Here is a 19186-nt window from a genome sequence, read left to right as displayed (position 1 = left end):
TCAAAGTCAAAATATACAGGCCTTTATTCTAGGGCCATTTCCAATTTGGTCTTGATAGGACCTCACAGTAAGTAGGTCTCTGTAGCATCGGGTTTTTGCAATGCTAACTTATTCATATTACTCAAGATACTAAACTTCCTCAGGCCTCAGTTTCCTTGTCTATAATCAGATGGAATTGGGCTAGGTGACCTCAAAGGACTCTTTCCACTCTATGGTTTTATAATATGATTCAGGACAGAGATTAGTTAAGAGATAGAAGCATATTAGAGGGAATCAGCTATGCTAAAATATAAAAATCCTTTGAAGCTGTCAGGAGATCAGCTCCTAAAAATCTAATAAAAATTTTGACTCATTGGGGACATGACTCAATGGGAGATAATTAGAAATAAACCTGGGAGGGAGGACTCAAGAAGGACTAATATTCAGTGGCAATGCCTTAATTAATTTTGCCTATGCCCTTGGGATGCTGAAGTCACTAGGTTTTGCCGTCTACCTCTTGGAGCTGAATTGCACATGTAAGCTGGACGTTGCTGATTGAATGGGGCATTATAGATCCAGGGAGAAGGAAGGAGTATTAGATTTTAATTTATAATAACCCATCTAAGACCCTGGGTCTTAGGCTGACAGATCCCTATACAAAGGTCAACATCTTGGAGGATTTCTAAAATTAGATTCTTGTTTACTTCTAAGATGAAGCTGCATCCCTCCCTCTGGGGCTGCATGAGGTTAAGGGACCCCCAAGAAGTGGTAGGAAAAACATTACTTGGAGATTTCACATTTCTGCACAAGGATTTACTAGGGTCTGACCTGTGTGTGTATGTGTGTGTGTGTGTGTGTGTGTGTGTGTGTGTATTAAAATTAAAACTAAGTCTTAGTTTAAACTATTTGCTTACTTGGACTGTCGGTTCCTGCGAAATCGGTGCTGGCGTCCTGACTTCTTTATGTCTCACTCATACAACATGTGCAGTTGGTGTTTATTACACATTTGAGTGAAGGAAGCTATTGAGATGCACCGTAGGACCCTGCTTTCTTTTCATTCACCTTCCACTTGTGTGGTAAATTTACGGGTCGCCATGCAAGCTCAGTGTGTTCTAAGCAGGCTGAGGATTGGACCTGGGGCCTGTTTGAGAGATAAAGGTGCCTTCAGCTCCATTTGACGGAATTCCAATGTCACAAAATACCTCGAGGAATAACTTCCCAGCCAATATTACTTCCTTCAGCAGGGTGACTAGTCCTGCTGTCACCTCGAGATCACAGTGCCTGAGCAGAAAATATAGCTAACCTGTCATGATGGTATTTACACAGAGCGCAGGAGAGAGTGATGACTGGAGAGACGTTTAGGGCAGATTTTTTGGATTTACGATATTGATTTTTGTTCTTTGTATGAGGAAGAAATTAACATCCCTCCTCCTGGAAATATGTTCTCTGTAATGAGCCTGGTTAACTTCATGAAATACAGCTTACCAAGTTAGTGCGTGCCAAGAGGGGGGCCTGGGTTGGACTCCGACTACTGCAGGCAATTGCACCCAGAGATGGGGCTCTATTAGACTGCAGGCAAGGTAGGGGAGCACCTTAGGCTGTCTTTGGTTTTGGCAAAGCTGGTGAAAGATAAACTTTAGTTGGGGAAAACTGTTTAAGAGAGTTGGAGGTGTGAGAGAGGATTTGCATAATAGCACAGACTTGGGGGGCTACTTTTTGTTTCTTTGTTTGTTTGTGTTTTGAATAAAGCCATTCATTCATTTATCTGCTGAGCAAGGCATTTGCCGAGGGCTAGGCAACCTCCTCATCACTAAGGATGTGAGGAATCCTCTTTTGGGAGTTGGGAGACCGGAAGAGGAAACCACCAAAGCCAGCCTCCTTGCATTTGAACATGGAAACGAATTCTTTGGGAAATTCAGAATCAGCCCTGAGCATTATGAAATGGGAAACTTCATTTTGGTAAAGCCTAATGTCTGTGTATTACCTTTTAGTTAAATAACACTTAGCACGGCATCTGGCTTGACCTTTGAAATCAGTCCTCCTAAAAATATGCCTTTCATCATTCCTCCCTTTCTTAGTGATCTGCAGTGATTTCTTGTGTAGCCCACTGAAATTGAGATCAAAAGCCTATGCCGGAGTTTTAGGGTCTCTCATATTTTAGCTTATCTTCCTTTCCAACCAGATGGGAATAGCCCCCTGCAGGGGGCACCTTTCACGTCTGAGACTGCTCTCAGTCTGCTGGTAGTCTCTGATAGGATCTTCAGCTTGTTAAAATATTGGTAGAAAGCTGCTGCCTCGAGGAGCACTCCTACCCTCCAATCTCAGGTGCACCTTTGCCTGGGACCCCACCTACACTTCACATCCCAGGAACTAAAGGGTTAACACCTGGCAATGCAGGGAAGTGCCCCAGCCTCAGCACCATCTGCTCTGCAGGGTCTGAGCCCAGTCTGGACAGCTGGTGAAATATTTTGCATCCACCCTGTGCAGCCCTGTGGGGCCCACTCTGCACTCTTTCCATCTTCCATGCTTGTTTTTCCTCTTCTTTGCTTGTTCGGATACTTGCCATTTTTCAAGACCCAACACAGCAAACTCCATCGATGCACTTAACAACTCTTTATTGAGGGCCTGCCATGGACACAATGGTGCAAGACAGACACTGTGAGGCCCTCCTGGAGTCTAGAGTTCAGAGCAGGGAGAGAGACGTCTATCACATAATCATTCACATCAGTGTAAATTGTGTGATGTGGGCCATGCACAGTGTCAGGGTGCTAGAGACCATGGAAGCCTGCATGGGGCCTCTCTACTCAGGTCCTGGACCTGATCTGGGGTTGGGGAAGGGGAGGGGATGCCAGGGATGACTTCTCTGTGGTCCTGGCCTTTGGGCTGAGGTCTGAAGTACAAGTGGACATTAACTGGGCATGGACAGTGAAAGCGGCATATGTCAAGGCCCTGGGGTAGGGGAGGTCTGACAATAGTCAGTGTGGCGGCCGCAAGTCCCTTTCCTTCCATGGACTTATTTCTGTGACTCCCCAGAATTTTATCCTTGTCTCCTCTTAGTGACTCATTAATAAAGAGATGGATGGCTTCGATAAGCATGAATTTTGGGCCCAGTATGCCCTGTGACATGTTCTAGGGAAACGAAGCCTGCTGTAAGCTCTCATAGTGCTTCTTTACTCTTTCCTTTCCCCTCTGAGCCCTCAGCCCACTTTTGATTGCTGTTCCCTGCTTGTTCTCCCTTTCCTGTGCTTTGTCAGACTCTGTAAGTTATGTTCTGAAGGGATTGTCTGTCCTCTTTATTAGAGTATCCTTGACCCTGGAACAGAACCTGGCATATATAAGGGGCTCAGGATGTATTTGTTGAATGAATGCTTGTATTGAATTAAAGCCCCATGAGACGTGGTTCTCACCTTAAGGACCTTATGTCTGGTAACTGTTTTACGTAGTGCTTTGCGTTATTCTTTAATTGCTTCATGTTCAGATGTCTCTCTGCTGGACTGTTAGCTCTCAGATGGTGGGACTGGTCAGTTAGGAGCTGCCCGTGCAGACTTAGTCTAAGAACTCACAAGAACTCACAAGAATGAAAAGATTTGAGCCAGAATCCAGAAGCAGATGGACAGAAGTTTGCAAAATAAAGTCCATCCTTCATGATAAAACAAAGTCCTTTGAAACTGCCAGGAGAAATTGAGAGACAATGGCAATAGTAATAATAATAATAATAATAACAACAACAATAATAAAGTTTAACTTAATTCTTTTAGTGCTACGATGCTTTTCCTGTAAAAATTCCCTACTTTATAGAGCTCCATATTTATTGGGATTAAAGAAGGTGTTTAGCCTGCCGGGTAAGCACCATATATATGTTTTATTTTTTTGACATTTGAGAAGCAGAGCAGATGGACCCAATCTCTGGCCACTTCCCCTCTCAGTTTACTGGGTCACTGCCTGAACTCTCACATACAGAGGTGACACAAAAAGCTGGTGGTGTTATTATTACCTCTATCCATGGCTTATTGCCTCCATTAAAGAAAAACAGGTCTGAGATGGGATCCTGCGGCTAGGGATCCGAGCAGGCTAGCCTGAGCCCCCGGGGACGGCCAAGGGTCATTTTCTACCACTGTGAGCCTGATGCAGGAAGTTCTTAGGGGGACAACTTGTTAGCCACGGAATGGAATTCTATTTGGGGCTTTGCCGTTCTGCAGTAACCCCTCCAGTGACCTCGCCCAGACTCGTCAGTCCATGGGTTGCGCGCCCGCTGCTTTCGCCTTCTCTTCCAAGTCTTAGGTGGTGTCTTCGAGGAAGAGAAGGGGGTGCGGTTCACGGGAAGCAATGAGCCCAAAGGAGCCTCTGCCAATTACTGCACCTGTCAGTGTTCAACAACAGATAAAATTAATTCAGAAACCCAAACAGTCTGCAGAAAACCGAACACAATTATCTAAGAAATTAAGTTATACCGTCGCCATGACCTTTAATCAATCATCCAACCGTTAATGTTAATTTTGTGATCTAAAAATCATACTTCTATTTGCATTTTAATGGCTGCTAAATGAGTGTCATCAGGAAGAAATAATGGCAGGGTGGCCTTTTGCTACAAATTCTTCCTTCCTAATGGTGATGCAGAAAGCTAGGAAACAGTGTTTGGAAAAGGTTTTGTTTCGCCTTCTAGCAGATGTATGGAGCTGCCCTTCTCAAATGAAAAAACAAGCAATTCCCCACAAATACCACCACCTGTTGTTATAAATAAATCCAAGCTGTAAAATGGAATGCAAGCTTAATGGCAAAATCATTATGGGCATCCTACCCCCCTCCTGCCAACCCTTCATTACCGCCTCGTAACCACTTGTTTCTCAGTCGTGTACCTTTTTAAGCTTCTGACTGGCCATCAGGCACCATCCCTAACCAAGAGAGATGACCTGTGGATTTGTGGCTAAAAATAAAAAGTTACCAACCTCGGGGAGAATGATCGCACGTCCATTTGCCTGGTTTAAATGGCTAGAAACTGGCTACATGCCACTCCATATTTAGGGTTTCCTTTAAATCTTAATCCAGACATCCAGGGGCGTATTTCACAGCTAATGAACCTAACCTTCAAGTAGGAGCATAAAATCCTAATTAAATCAGGGCATCGTGAGGTTATTGGCAGGCTGTTTATAATTTGGCAGAATCTTGCTTCTATGAGTAGTGATAGGAAAATTATAAAGCATTAGAACTGGAATGTTGTATAATTATCCTCTTATCTATCTCCAAACTCCTTTAGTTTGTTGTGGACCATATCACTCCATCCTCCATCTGTAAATATTAATTGTTTAGCAGACCCAGGATATTGTTCTTACTAAAATAGTGTGTTCCTCACCTAAAACTAAGCTTTTTTTTTTCCCCCTCCAGTCTCTTGGGAGAAGGTCTATATGAATTATTTCTTCTGATGAAAGAAGTCTTGAACTTATAAATTTGGAAGGAAAGCTTTAAAAATAAAGAGCTTCTGCAATTTTCTGAGTACAAGAAATTCAAATAGGGAAGGGAGGAGAAAACATTAAAGATGAATGCTAACGTTTTTTTTTCTTCCTAGGAAAAGTGGGGGCGGGGAGGGAAGGTTCCTGCAAATATTGCAAAACTCCATTTCATAAAAGATTTATTAGCAATGACAGAGGGAGATTGCTGAGTGGAACCCTGATAAATGCCTCACCTTTTTTCACTGCCTTAAAATTATGGGTTCTGTTCATAAAGTATTGATTAATTCGTATTCACTCAATGACATACCTTCTTTTTCTCCCCCAAGCAAAGATTATAAGCATTTTACTTCAACAAATAAAGAACTCTGAGTGGGATGCATACTAATTCATTTAGCTCTGGAACTCGCACTACAATTTATGTAGCTAATCACAGCAAAGCAGGAAAGAATCTTTTCTCTTACTGTGACAAGACCTGCCTACCTTTGAGCATTTTCCCCCCTAAGGTATTATTAATCTCTAAACTTCACAAAATTGAAGACTTATCTAAGACCCTTTAAAATGGAGTGGCATCATACATAGCAACTCCCAAAGAGAGAAGTTTCTTTGCTTTTCTGAAAGACTGACTGTGGCGATTGGAGTCTTTTCTTGTTTAAAGAATCCAGATGAAATAACTGGTGTCTGTTCTAAATTTCCAGAGGAAATTGGTTGGATTTTAAACACAGTACTGATTTAGGAATACTGGGTGGTTCAGGCCTAGAAAAATGGCAAAGTGCCTGGAGGGAAGAGAATAGATGTCAGGCAGCGGATGAAGAGCCAGCAGAGGATGTTAGCTCATGAGTTTACCAGGGAGAAACACAAGACTACTGCAAGGAGACAGGTCAGGACTTCCCCACTTCATGAGGTGGTCTGACAAATTGCTTTCATGCACGTCTCAGAGAGTCGGCAAGGGCTTTCAATTTTAATGATTTTTTTTTAAATTTTAAGAGCAATATGCTCCCATTTAAAATGTTGGAAAATATAGAAAAGGACTAGCAAAAGAATTATTTCACAAACCAGCCGCTGTGCTAGACATGGATTAGTAAGGCGTGTTCCACAAAAGAAGGTCCCTTAATTCCGGTGGACTGTGACCTCCATGAGGTTATGGATCAGGTCTGTCTTGTTCACATGGCTCAGTGCTTGGCACAGGGTGGATGCTCACTATCTCTTGAGGGAATGAAGTTGTAAACAAATAGGAAATAACTATGTATGTCCCCATTTCATTTTTGATCATTTTGATGGAGAGACCTGAAACTATTGGTGTGAATAACCTTCTAGGCTTTTGAGTAGTTTCTAAGTAGTTTTGTTAAAGAGCTCGTGTAAATAGGTAGAGAATGGCCCGACATCAAGTTGTGGTGGAGAGGGGCGAGTACTACTTTCCATCAAAAATAAGACTGACTTTGTGAATGATTCTATATGCCAGCTATAGAACTAAGCCTAATTTATTTCTTTCAATGCTTACAACAGTCTGGGAAGTATGCATTTTTCTTCCCTTTTTAAGTTTGACTCTGGAAGGATGAACAGTTGCTCAAGACAGTATAGCTAGTGAGTGGTGGACCTGGGGTGATTCGAACTCTTCCTTTACGAAACACCAGCACTGTGTTCATAACCACCGTGCTTTACTGCCTGGTGTCTGGATAAGCCAAAGACAGGGCCCAAATACAGGAGAACATCGAAGCTGGGCGAATAAGAGTATTTAGAAGATCCACCACAAGGAGCCACGTCTAGGATTTCTGAACCTTTTAATCCCGGGGCTACTGAAGACCCAAGATCTGGAAGATACTTTGGCTTGGGACTCACACAGCTTTGAAGATGTTGAGTTCTTTTATTCTTTTTTTAAATTTTTATTTATTTATTTGATAGAGAGAGAGCACAGAGGGAGAGTAGGAGGGAGAAACAGACTCCCCACTGAGCAGAGCGCCCGACATGGGACTCGATCCCAGGACCCTGAGATCGTGACCTAGTTGAAGGCAGATGCTCAACCGACTGAGCCATCCACGTGCCCCGAAGATGCTGAGTTCTGATCAAGCTGGCAATGAGCACTGGGAGAGCCAGGGGTCAGCAGTCAGGGAACTAATGACTGGCACTGAGGGACAGGAAACATGGCCATTAAGGCTGGCACATAGGAAGGTTCAGACTTCACGGTTGGAAACTTGAGATGCAAGAGGGGGAGCTCAGCCACTGATAGAAACAGAATGAATCATGACTGACTCCATAAGGCAACTTGTTGACAGAGAGGTCATGCTATTTGGATTATTTGGGGACAAAATTAGTATCAGTGCCTGGAATAGAACCAAAAGGGAATCAAATTGATTCAGTTACCGGGTTGGAAGGTGTGATTCAGTGAGAGGCAGACTATCCCCTGTTTGTCTGGCTTCAGGAAATAGTCACACCTAATATAGGAGACTCAGGTTCATTTTTTAAAAAGATTTTATTTATTTATTTGAGAGAGAGAGAGGGAGAGCGAGCATGAGAGAGAGAGAGAGAAAGAGAGAGAGAGAGAGCACAAAGGGAGAAGGAGAAGCAGACCCTCTGCTGAGCAGGGAGTCTGATGCGGGACTCGATCCCAGGACTTTGGGATCATGACCTGAGCTGAAGGCAGACGCTTAACGGACTGAGCCACCCAGGTGCCCCAGGTTTATTTTTGCTAAAATTAATTGATATGTTGCATATTTCAAGTTTTTCCTTTAATAATAATGAGTGCTAATAGTTAATGGACATCTAGTATGTATCAGGAGAAGTACATAGCACTTTACTTGCCTTTCATTTAATCCTCACAACAATTCTGGGTGGTAAGCACTGTAATCATCACTTTCACTTTACAAACAAATGAAATGGATAGAAATACCCCTCCCTGGAACAACTGTTGGTGAAAGAACCCCAGGAACAGCTTCTGCATCTGAACGGTCAGGGTGGTTCATACATTCTCTTATAGAATGCTTACGCTTATTGAACCCTAGCCCACCAGTTGGGCCGAACACCATGAGGGTAATTTTTTCCATCCCTTCTAGATGCCTACCGTTCATTTAACTATTTCCACCAGAGGAAGATATACATTAATATCATAATGGATATAGTCTACTGTGCAGTGTATTTGTCTGGTCCTTGAGGGGCCTGAAAAATTGGCAGAGCAGGTTATTAATAGTTTCCAAGGTAGAATCTGCACCAAATGCTCCACTATTCTCTGCTTCCAAACTGCAGATAGGGGTTTTCTGTCTTATTTGTTGTGATGGGTTTGTTTATTGAGCTCTTCTTTTAGAACTGTCTAGAACTTTTCCAGTTTAAGTGATTCTGAAATGACATTTCCAAAACTAGCCTAAGACTTTTCTCTGCTCTCCCTAGCCTCACCTCACATCCTCATGAAAGCACACCCAGGCTTCATTACATTTACCAAGATAGACTCAAGTAAATCCTGCTGTAGATAAACAGCCCATAAAAATTAACCATGGGTGAGCAGACTGCCTCTATGCACTCTTTAAAGGGCATGCTCTTTAAGGAGAGAAACCAACCAGGGAATGGATTTGGAGGTAATTTGTATGTTGCAGGTGTGACCTGATAAGGCACGAAAAAGCTCAACTTTATGATTGTTGAAATGCAGTATGCCCATCATCAGTGTAGCCTACATAAGCAAAGTCATTTATTAGAGCAAGATAAATAGCTCATTATTGGTCAAGAGTAAAAAGGAATGTGTACAAAAGTAATATAGTAACATTTGCCAAGTACTTGTTATTTACATTGTTTCTTTATTAGTCCTCAAAGCTTCCCTGTGTGATAGGTATTACTGGTCTTCTTTTACAAACAAGGAAATTAACCACCCACAGGGGTTTACTAATTTATCTCAATTTTCATAGCTGGGAGTTGGAGTGGTTGTTCTCAACCCCCAGGAGACACTTAGCAAAGTTTGGAGACATTTCTGTCGCAACTAAGGGGAAATCCTACTAGAACCTAGTAGGTAGAGGCCAGGGATGCTGCCAAATATCCTACAAGGCACAGGAGAGCTCCCTATATCAAGCAATTATGTGGCACAAAATGTCAATAGTGCTCAATTTGAGAAACTCTGAGTTCAAGGGAGTGGCAATGAACCCAGGTTCTTTTGGTTCTTAATTCAATGCTTATTTCTCTACTAGTTTTTAAAGATAACGATGTGGTAGAACTTTCATTGATCATAAGTTTCTCCAAGCTGATGATGCTCTGGTACAGGTGAATTTCAGCGGGCATTGTTTTGATTGCTCTTTGTATCCATTTCGATGGGTTCCTGAAGAGCAGGTCAGGGTGTCACATGACCACATTTGCCAGTATCTAATCTGTAGGTGGTTGAGGGAGAATGGCTTTATCACAGAACAAAGAGGATACATTCAGGAGAAAAATGAACTGGGGATTTTCAAGAAAGGGCTCTCCTTTGGTCCACCCATGTAAATAATAATAATGCCTTACCCTGTGTATTTAGTGCTTTATAATTTCAGAGCACTTTCATATTCCTTCAACAAATATTTATTGAGGAGAAAATATATAGTTCTGAGTAGACAGTGGGGACTGAAACAAAGGCTCTTGGCCTCTTGGAGCTTAGGTATGAGGGGCAAGTGATACAGACAATAAGGAAACAAGCAGGTAATATGCCAGAGAAAGATAAGTGCTATAGGAAAGAATAAAGCAGAGTAAGCGTGATGGGGGACATGAGGGTAGGCGTGGTGGTCTAAAAGGTAAGGTGGTATTTTTGCACATCTATGAAGGAGGGAAGAGAGTGAATCATGTGGATATCAGGAAGAGGAGAGTTTCAGGCAGAGAGAACAGCAAATGCTCTGGGATTGGTATGTGCTCGACAAATTGAAGGAACAGCAAGGAGGCCAGCGTGGCTGGAACTGAGTGAGTGACGTGCGGAACTAGAGAAGACGAGGTCTCTGAGGTAGCAGCCAGAAGATGTCATAAGCCACTGAAGGACTTTGGGTTTTACTCTGATTGAGATAGGGAGCCACTGAAGAGTTCTGAACAGAGGGGTGACATGATCAGACAGAATTTTAAAAAGATCAGTTTGGCTGTTGTGTTGAGACTAAACTAGAGGGGCTAAGGGTTAAAGCCAGGAAACCAGTCCCAAGGCTGTTGCCATAATCCAGAAAAGGAACAATAATGGCTGGCAGCAGAGATGTCCCATTGGTGGTGGTGGCAAAATCAATCTGATTCTGGGTATCTTTTGAAGGCTGAGCCAACAGGATTTGCATCATATGTGGGGTATGAGAGAAAGGGAGGGAAACAGATGGCTTCGAGATTTTGACCTCAGAAACGTTCCCATTTCTGTTGGGGAACCCATAGGAGAAGTAGATTTGAGGTGAAAAACCAGGAGTTCTGGTTTTGAACATGATAAATGTAAGGTGTTTACTAGACCTCAGAGTGGAGACAAAGAGTTATGTTTTATCATGTAGCATATAACATATCCAATGTTATATCATATTTCTGTTTAACCAAAGGCCAGTGTTTAATTTACAGACCTATAGCTACAATGTGATGATTCTGTCTGATTCTAAGACCAATGTCCTTCTACTGAAGGAGGGTTCTAGATATAAATTAGCATAACGGAAGAAATCTCTAATAGCATCAGTTCCTAAAAACTGTCTTTAAACTGTGCTTTTTTATGATCGTCCCAAAAAAGCAAGGGACAGTCACTCACATTTGGATAGAGACAGAGCACATCAAAATAAATTGACCTCCTGGTTTGGCCCTTAGAATTGTCATCAAAGTCATGAAAAAGGCAGAGCAAAGAAGCCCAAATAACTCAGATTCTGCCTACTTCAACCATCACTTCTTTTTAAAGCTTTCTTTTTTCTTTATTTATCTATAGAGTTAATAAAAAATGAAATCTTACTCCATGTACGTGTTTGGTTTATTTTTGACCAACCCTTAATGTCATTCCCTAAGTTTTTCTATATAAAATTTCAAACATACAGAATCGTTCAATAAACATCCATATATCTAACTCCTAGCTTCTGCAATTAATATTTCCCTACATTTGCTTTTAAAAAATATCTTTCTATTCATCCCTCTATCCATCCATCTGTCCATCTTATTTTTTTTATGCATTGCATGGTAAATTGCAGTCATCACTACCCTTCATCCCTGAAGGCTTCAGCATACATATCATTCACCCAGTTTCGTATTAAACCCTTGAGTTTTCACCTATGTGGGTCATTTGATTTTCAGTGGCTCTCTTAAACAGCATGTAGCTGATTTTTGGATTCGGATCTAATCTAAGCGTGTACATCTTTTAAAGAGGACCTTATAACCCCATCACATTGATTGCTAGTTCTTACTTCTGGCTTCTTATTCTATGTCTTTCTTTGTGTGTGCCTTATTTATTTATTTTTTTTAAAGATTTTATTTATTTATTTGACAGAGAGAGAGAGAGATAGCCAGAGCAGGAACACAAGCAGGGGGAGTGGGAGAGGGAGAAGCAGGCTTCTCGCCTTGGCAGGGAGCCCGATGTGGGGCTCGATCCCAGGGCCCTGGGATCATGACCTGAGCCGAATGCAGACGCTTAACGACTAAGCCACCCAGGCGCCCCCGTTTGTGTGTGCCTTCTTGACATTTTCCTTTTTATTCTTTTATGAACTTTAGTCATTTATTCAAGTTTTCTTTGGTCTTTTTCCTCCAGGGAACACACTGTATTTTTTTTCTCCAACGAGTAGTTACATTTAAATTAAAACAAATGTTGAGTATAAGTTTTTCTATTCACATCAAGATTAAAACAGCATTTATATTGTCTCCTTTGTTGTGAGATGAGATCATTGAAGCTCCTTTGCTTTTCTTGGCAGCAGAACCATTTCAAAGTTTTGGCCCAAGAAATCACAGACTCAGAGCATATCAGGTTCTTATTTTGCAAGAGGGGAAATTGAAGCCCAGAGGGGGAAAAAGACTTTCTCCTGCAAAGCCCCCAACTGAATGGAAGAATCTGAGAGCTAGCAGGAACACAGGGCGTCTAGTCCACCTCCACCTTTAGCTCAGACAACACTCAAACAATTCTTGACAACTCCAGACAGATGAGAAAATACACTAGTTTTAGAGGATTAAGGAAAATGGATTTCTCAATTCACTGCAGAAGTTTAAAAGCCTTGCAGGAAATATTTCCATCTCTGTGATAAAAAAATTTTAGCCTACATTCTATTAATCTCTATGTCCACAGTGGAAAAGCCTTTTGCTTAATAATATCCCCTCAAATATTTGAAGACTATTCTTAAGTCTCTCCATAGACTCCTTTTCTCAAGAATAAATAATCCAAATTCTTTTAAACTTTTCTCATAAATTCTTCTTTCCATTTTTTTATTAATCTTTCTAACTTTCCCTGAGCTTTCTTCAAATTTTCTGTCTTCTAAATTGTGGAGCCAGGAAAGGACAAAGTACTATGATACTGATTATTGAATTTATGCCAAACTGTGAGTTCCTTGAGGGCAGGGGCCATTTCTTATTCAACTTTGTACGCCTAGATTAGGGGTCAGCAAAACTTTTCTTTCTGTAAAAGGCCTGATAGTAAGTTTTTTATGCTTTGTAGGCCAATAGGCAATGTGCTCTACTTTTTGAACAGCTATTTCAGTTCTCTCTGAAAGGCTAGTACTCTTTTTTTATGTTTTACATTATGGAAATGTGAAAATCTTTCTTTGATGAAGGGCCATGCAAAAACAGGTGGATTTGGCCTGTAGGTGCTAGTTGGTTGACCCCTGCTGTGGTCCCTGGTACAATGCATGGTACATGGTAGGCAGTCAGTAGATTTTGTTGAATAAAAGAATGCATGAATTTATGAAGATTATTTCCTAGTATCTGTCTTTTATATCCTTGCTTAGCACTTCTATTATATTGCTGGCTCAATGAGTTTGTGCACTAAGACCTTCAGATTTTCCTCTGCATACACACCCATGGCCAGTACTTTCACACGCTGTTTGTACTTAGGCAGTTTAATCGGTCCTCCCTTAATCTGAGATGTGGTAGGGACCCTCTATTAACCTTCATTTGCTGGCGGCCTTGGATCGCACTTTTAATTTAGTGAGGCCATTTTGGACTTTTGTTTTCCCATTGTGCTCAGCTGCTGCCCTACTTACACATGGTGTATGAACTCAACAAGCAGCCCCAGGCAATTGACAAAACCAAAATGCTGGACCCATTCAACCACCTCAACCAAGGCCTCACGCTCTCTTTCCATTCTTATGACTCCTACCTGGAGTTGGGAGGCTCGTGGCTACTTCTTGCCCTGGAATAGATTGGAAGGGATCAGACAGGCTCGCAGAGAAGGCTGACACTAATAGCAAAAGAAAAAACCCTTCCTTTCTTTCTCTTTAGCTTTTGGGCCTGTAGAGAACACTTTCACAGCCTGAGGGAGTGTGGAGTTCTGTCTTAGTTAGAAGCATTGCCATTCTGAGCCGAATTGGGATGAAGCAGTCTTGAGCAGCACAAATCCATGGCATCGGAGATTGAGCTGCTTTACAGAATGCCTGGGGCTGACGCCTGGGACCAAGCCCGTCAGTGCTGCCACCCACTCTGTCCCACTCCCAGTTTCCGAGGAATTGATTCCTAGGTTCACAGATGCCTTTTTGACTGAAGCCCCCTATTTCTCTGCGGTGATCTTCTCGGGATACTTGCTGTCGCTTTTGACCAGGGTCCTATAGACCCATCCCTCAACCGCTGGCGGCTCAACAGGGAGCCAGCCACACCTCTTCAGTCCTCAGCATCCTGCCTCGGGACACAGATGTGAGATCAAGGCTGATGGGAAACATGGAAGGGAGTGCTCCTTTTCCTCCATGCTCCAAGCTGTAGGCGGCTACAACTTTCAATCCGAGGGAACTGGGAAAAGCTTTACCTTGTTTCCCTAGGGGTGATATGTGTTGCCCAAAGTTCATTTTATCCAGTCCTTTCTTCAACTCCGCTCTCTCCTCCTCTCCATGTTGCTAAAGTTGCTGTGATTGCTACCATTTAAAATGTCCAGGAAAGCTGCATTTATTTACAACGACTTCCTTCTTAACCAGCTGGGGGAAGCTGCAAAATAGCCAACCCAGTGGTGGATCAATCTTTAACGTTTCTTTCAAATGTTGAAGTAAAGAAAATGATGACAATTTTAAGGCTCTATTAGGCAGAAATGATCTACGAGGGATGGCGGACAGCTGAAGGTCACAAATCAGGCAGCTGCCTTTGGCTCAGTGATTCAGAAGTGTGGAAGGCAATGGGAAGTGCGTTCCTGAGTTTTATGAGAGTCTAAGTTTGGGAATTTATCAATGTGTGCCTGGGATTTGCTGTAATGAGCCTCTTCACTCCTCTCATAAAACAAACCAGTGTCTGATTAAAAGGTGGCTGGCCTTCCTTAGATACAGATATTAATTTATTTTGATTTTAGGGGGAAAAATATCACGACTTTGTCTGGCTTACCTGATAAATAGCCTCATTTGCATGTGGGGATCCTGCTTATTTCCCACTTGGTTAAAAGAACAATGTCAGTGACACTGAATATGCATATTTTCCATTATTAATGTTTGGAGAGCTTCTTTTAAGGTATTTTAGATTCTGGGTATACTTTCTTTTTTTTCTATTTTTGTTAGAGATCCTTCTTTACCCAGTGTATCAATCAGGATGGGCTTGGTCATGCTGGGGCAGCAAAACCACTTCAAAATCTCAGTGGCTTAAAACAGTGGAGGTTTATTTCATTCTTAGGCTACATGTCTGTCATGTCCAGCATGGGCTGGGCTCCATGATGTTTTCTGTCAAGGACCCCACCATCCAGGGCAGGGGTTGGCAAACTTTTTTTGTAAAGGGCCAGATGGTAACTATTTTAGGCTTTTAGAGACCCCATGGTCTCTGTTGCAGCTACTCAGCTTTGCCATTGTAGTGCACAAACAGCTATGGACAATACATAAAGGAATGGGGATGACTGTGTTCCAATAAAACTTTATTTATAAATAAAAACTGGCAGCAGGCTGGATTTGGTCTGTGGGCTGTAGTTTGCTCACCTGGTGGTCGGAAGAGGAAGGGAAGGTGGCAAATCTTGCACCAATTGTTTAGGGCTTAACTTCCATTCATCTTTCCTTGGCCGCAGCAGGTCACATGGCCATGCCTAACTTAATGATACATAAAGTGCACAGTCTTCATTTGTGCCCAGAAGGAGAACTGGAACTAACAGGGAACAGCACCAATGATCATAGTCTTCTCCTCCCTTCTTTTTAGAGAAGCCAGTATTTCCTGAACTTCTAGACTAGCACTTCTTCAAAAGGCATTCTTTAAATACAATCTCTGTATTTTACAACTCAGTTGCTTTGATGGAAGCTAAACAAATTTAGGAGATGAACAGGATCAAATTTCCCCTTGTAAAAAGGTTCTCGACATTAAATATGTGACATTTTCTTCTTTACGCCCACCAAAGCTCTGTTTGAGTCCCTGCACCAATCAGAAGTGAGATTAAGTTTATCCATCCAACTCATTATCTGGTATTTAGATTTCTGGTTAGATTTCTGGAATCCAGAGTGACCACATCTTTCCCTTGAACTTTTTTTTTCTTTATACTCATAGAAGTCTGAGGCTCTCTCACCTTTCACTGGGACAGAGTTGGGCCTGGGTCTTGCTGACCACCTTGGGCATGGTGACCTCTTTTGTGTCCCCAGGGGAGACCAGGAGTCTTCACCATGAAGGGTCCCTGGAGCCTTCCTTTGTCTTTCAGTATCAATTTCCTTCTGTTTTGCTGTCAGGAAAGGAGACGTCACTTCATCCAGGAGAGGGCACTGTGCACAAGGTCTAGAATACTCAGTTCCTTCTGGTAGAGGCACAAATTAAGGATTAATGAAACCCATATTCAAACGCTCAAACTATAGCACCTATCATAAAACAAACCAAAACACCACACTAGGAATGTACTCTATAAAAAGGGAAGAAATGCAATTTATTAACAACTTGTACATTCCAGAAGGTACAAACTGCCTCGTTAAATCAACCAAATATTTTTAGTGGCTGCACCTCTTCTTTTCTTACAATACGAACTCAGGCTCTCTGAACCAAAGCCTGCCCTCGTGTTGGCTGCTTCAGTGAGGTTCTAGGGACCTTGGGGGCCAAGGCTGTAGGAAAGATGGGAAGGTTAGGTCCTGTTGTAAAAAGAATAATTTGCCCCTTTCGGGCATTTTTCCCAGAAGAAAGTGAATTAACACTTCAGGGAAACTTAGTACAAAATGCGGGAAGCAAATCTAACTATATTCAAGGGTTCCCTAAGTGCTAAAATGGAAGATACCGAATTTTGTAAATGGGGAAATTTTGAAAAGACAACTTGGTTGTAAACTTCTTTGTCTCACCCTCTTGGTTCATTTGTACTTAAGCATCTATCTCTCTATAATGTCCATACAGAGCTTTTTTTGCTGCTAATGTCTACTTAGTCACTGAGCTTTCTCCTTGGATCCTGATTATGACCATTGGGTTCCTAACCCCTCTGTGCCTTAGTCTTCTTGTCTGCAATATGGGCGTAATTACAATGCCCATCTCAGAGGTTGTCATGAGATTCTTAATTATCTTGTATTCTTTCGTTGTTTCTTCAGCAGCAAAGATGAAGGTGTTATGTAACCAAGTAGACATTTGAAAGAACTGGAGGATAGGTCACTGCAGTAGCAGGTTGGAACAGAAATAGCAAAAGCTATAGAAATACAATTGATCAGTTAATGAAGTCACAGTGCTTTAAGTCTACACAGTGAGACATTTCAGAGAGATTAAGAATTCTCTGCAGTTGGAATGTCAACTCAAATAAAAAAAAAAAAAAAGACCAGTTAAACATGAATGCATGTAAATTAGCATGGAAAGCAGATTGGTGTGGGACATGAAAGAGAATTAGCACAGCCCAGAGAAAATACATGGTGACCAGTGTGGAAATAAATGAAGACCAATCAAATGACAACAAGCCAAGGTTATTTACTCAGAGCTTGATATAGCAAGAAAGTTAGCCATTATCATTTGCATCTGGCAGACCCAAAGGCAGGCAGAAGAATGGGAAAGCTTTATAGTGGATAAAAGAGAAGGCTTCAGGGGTGCCCTGATAGGAGGCTGTTCACCCGAGGAAGCTGTAGGCAGGTTAACCGGAAGTGGGGCATTCTATGTGATTGGTTATGGGTGTGTATTTGGCTCTCTCTAGTTGGTCCTAAGCTGGAAGTGGGGATGGAAATCAGGAAAGCTGTTAGTTGTTAATCAAGTCTTGGCCATTTGGGGTCAATTGTGTCAGGGGCTGTTGATCGGCTTCCTGGACCCATTGCTGGAGACAGTGTTCTGACTTGTCGTGTCTTCTCACTGTCCAGAAATCTCTGCCCTGTGTCTGCTTCCTCAGTCCCATGACCAATGTCTGTACTTCTCTTCTGCCAGGAGCTGCCCCAGGGATTAGAAACAGTCCAGCTGCTGCTTACTCTGGGATTTTTCTGTCCAAATAGTTCCCCTGTCTTCAAATACCACTAGGTGAAAAATGGTATCGGTGTAAATCTGAGCAGTTAACATCTTAGCTAGAAAGTATGGGTTTAGTCTTAAATTCCTTTAATTGTTAGGGCACCCCCTCCTTGCTCTGGGTTGTACAAAGTTGGTTCTGTAGCATGGGCTGCTCCTTGAACACTTACTACATGTTAGGAATTGTGTTAGGGACTAAGGAAACAAAGATATGTGAGACTCTGGTTTCCAGGCAGGGAGATGCCATACATATAAAAGAGAGGACATAATGCCAGGTCTTACATTCTGAGTGTGGGATCAGCCACTTCCCTGATGCCAAGCCACTTTGTTGGCCCCAAGACCACCTGTCTCAGCCAGGCCTTGCACTTGCCACAGTGCCGTGCAATTGAAAGCATGTTGCTGTCTATTCCACTGGACTGTGGTCCCTTGGGGACAGGACTGACTCTCACACACCTGCTGTGTTGGCATCTCAGCTGGTACCTGGTTCCATTGTAGGCAGGTTAAGAATATGAGCTATTTGGTCAAAGAGAAGCAAGTTCAAGTTCTAGCTCTTTTACGTATTAGTTATGAGACCTGGAGCAAGTGACTTAGCTTTTCCAAGGCCTTGTGTTTTCATCCGTAAAATGGGGATAATAATAATTGTAACAGCCCACTGTCCCTCATAAGTCATTTCCACATATCATTGGCACATATTAAACACTCAATAAATCTCTTCTGCTACAATTACGAATTCAATTGCCTTGAGATTCCAGAGGTGCAGATGATACGTGCTCCATCGTGGAAAGGAAGGAGGGATTGCTGGAGCACATCGTGAAAGTTGGGTGTTTTTCTGGGGTGGAAGCCAAGTGAAACCATTCCAATGTTATGTGACACCAGAGCAAGGGATAACATCATGTAGCATTTCTGAACGGCACACGGTAAAATAAAACATCTCGTTAATGATGAGGGCATGAAGAACATAAGTTGAAACATTTGGGAAGTTCTGTTCCACATCTCAAATGTTGGCAATCATCTTTCCACAGATGTACGGTGGAATCCAGATTTATTTACTGGTGCTTCAGCAAAAGGGCTTTGATTGCGGGGAGACCTGAATAGGGCTTGTTGATTGAGTCGCAGGAGGAGAAGGATTTAGTGAAATACATTTCAGAGGGGAGAAAACTAGGAGGGGCTCTAAGCTTAAATGTTCTCATTTCCCATATCAGAGCTGCAAATCTTAGTTTCCCCAAATGAGGATGCTACCTCGTGAAGACTGAATGTGGTAACAAATGTGAAAGCACCAATACAATGCCCAATGT

The sequence above is a fragment of the Phoca vitulina genome, unplaced genomic scaffold (genome assembly GCF_004348235.1).
Source record: "Phoca vitulina isolate PV1807 unplaced genomic scaffold, GSC_HSeal_1.0 scaffold19, whole genome shotgun sequence".
Lineage (NCBI taxonomy): Eukaryota > Metazoa > Chordata > Mammalia > Carnivora > Phocidae > Phoca > Phoca vitulina.
The sequence above is the reverse complement of the archived record's forward strand: the minus strand, read 5'-3'. Positions refer to the sequence as shown.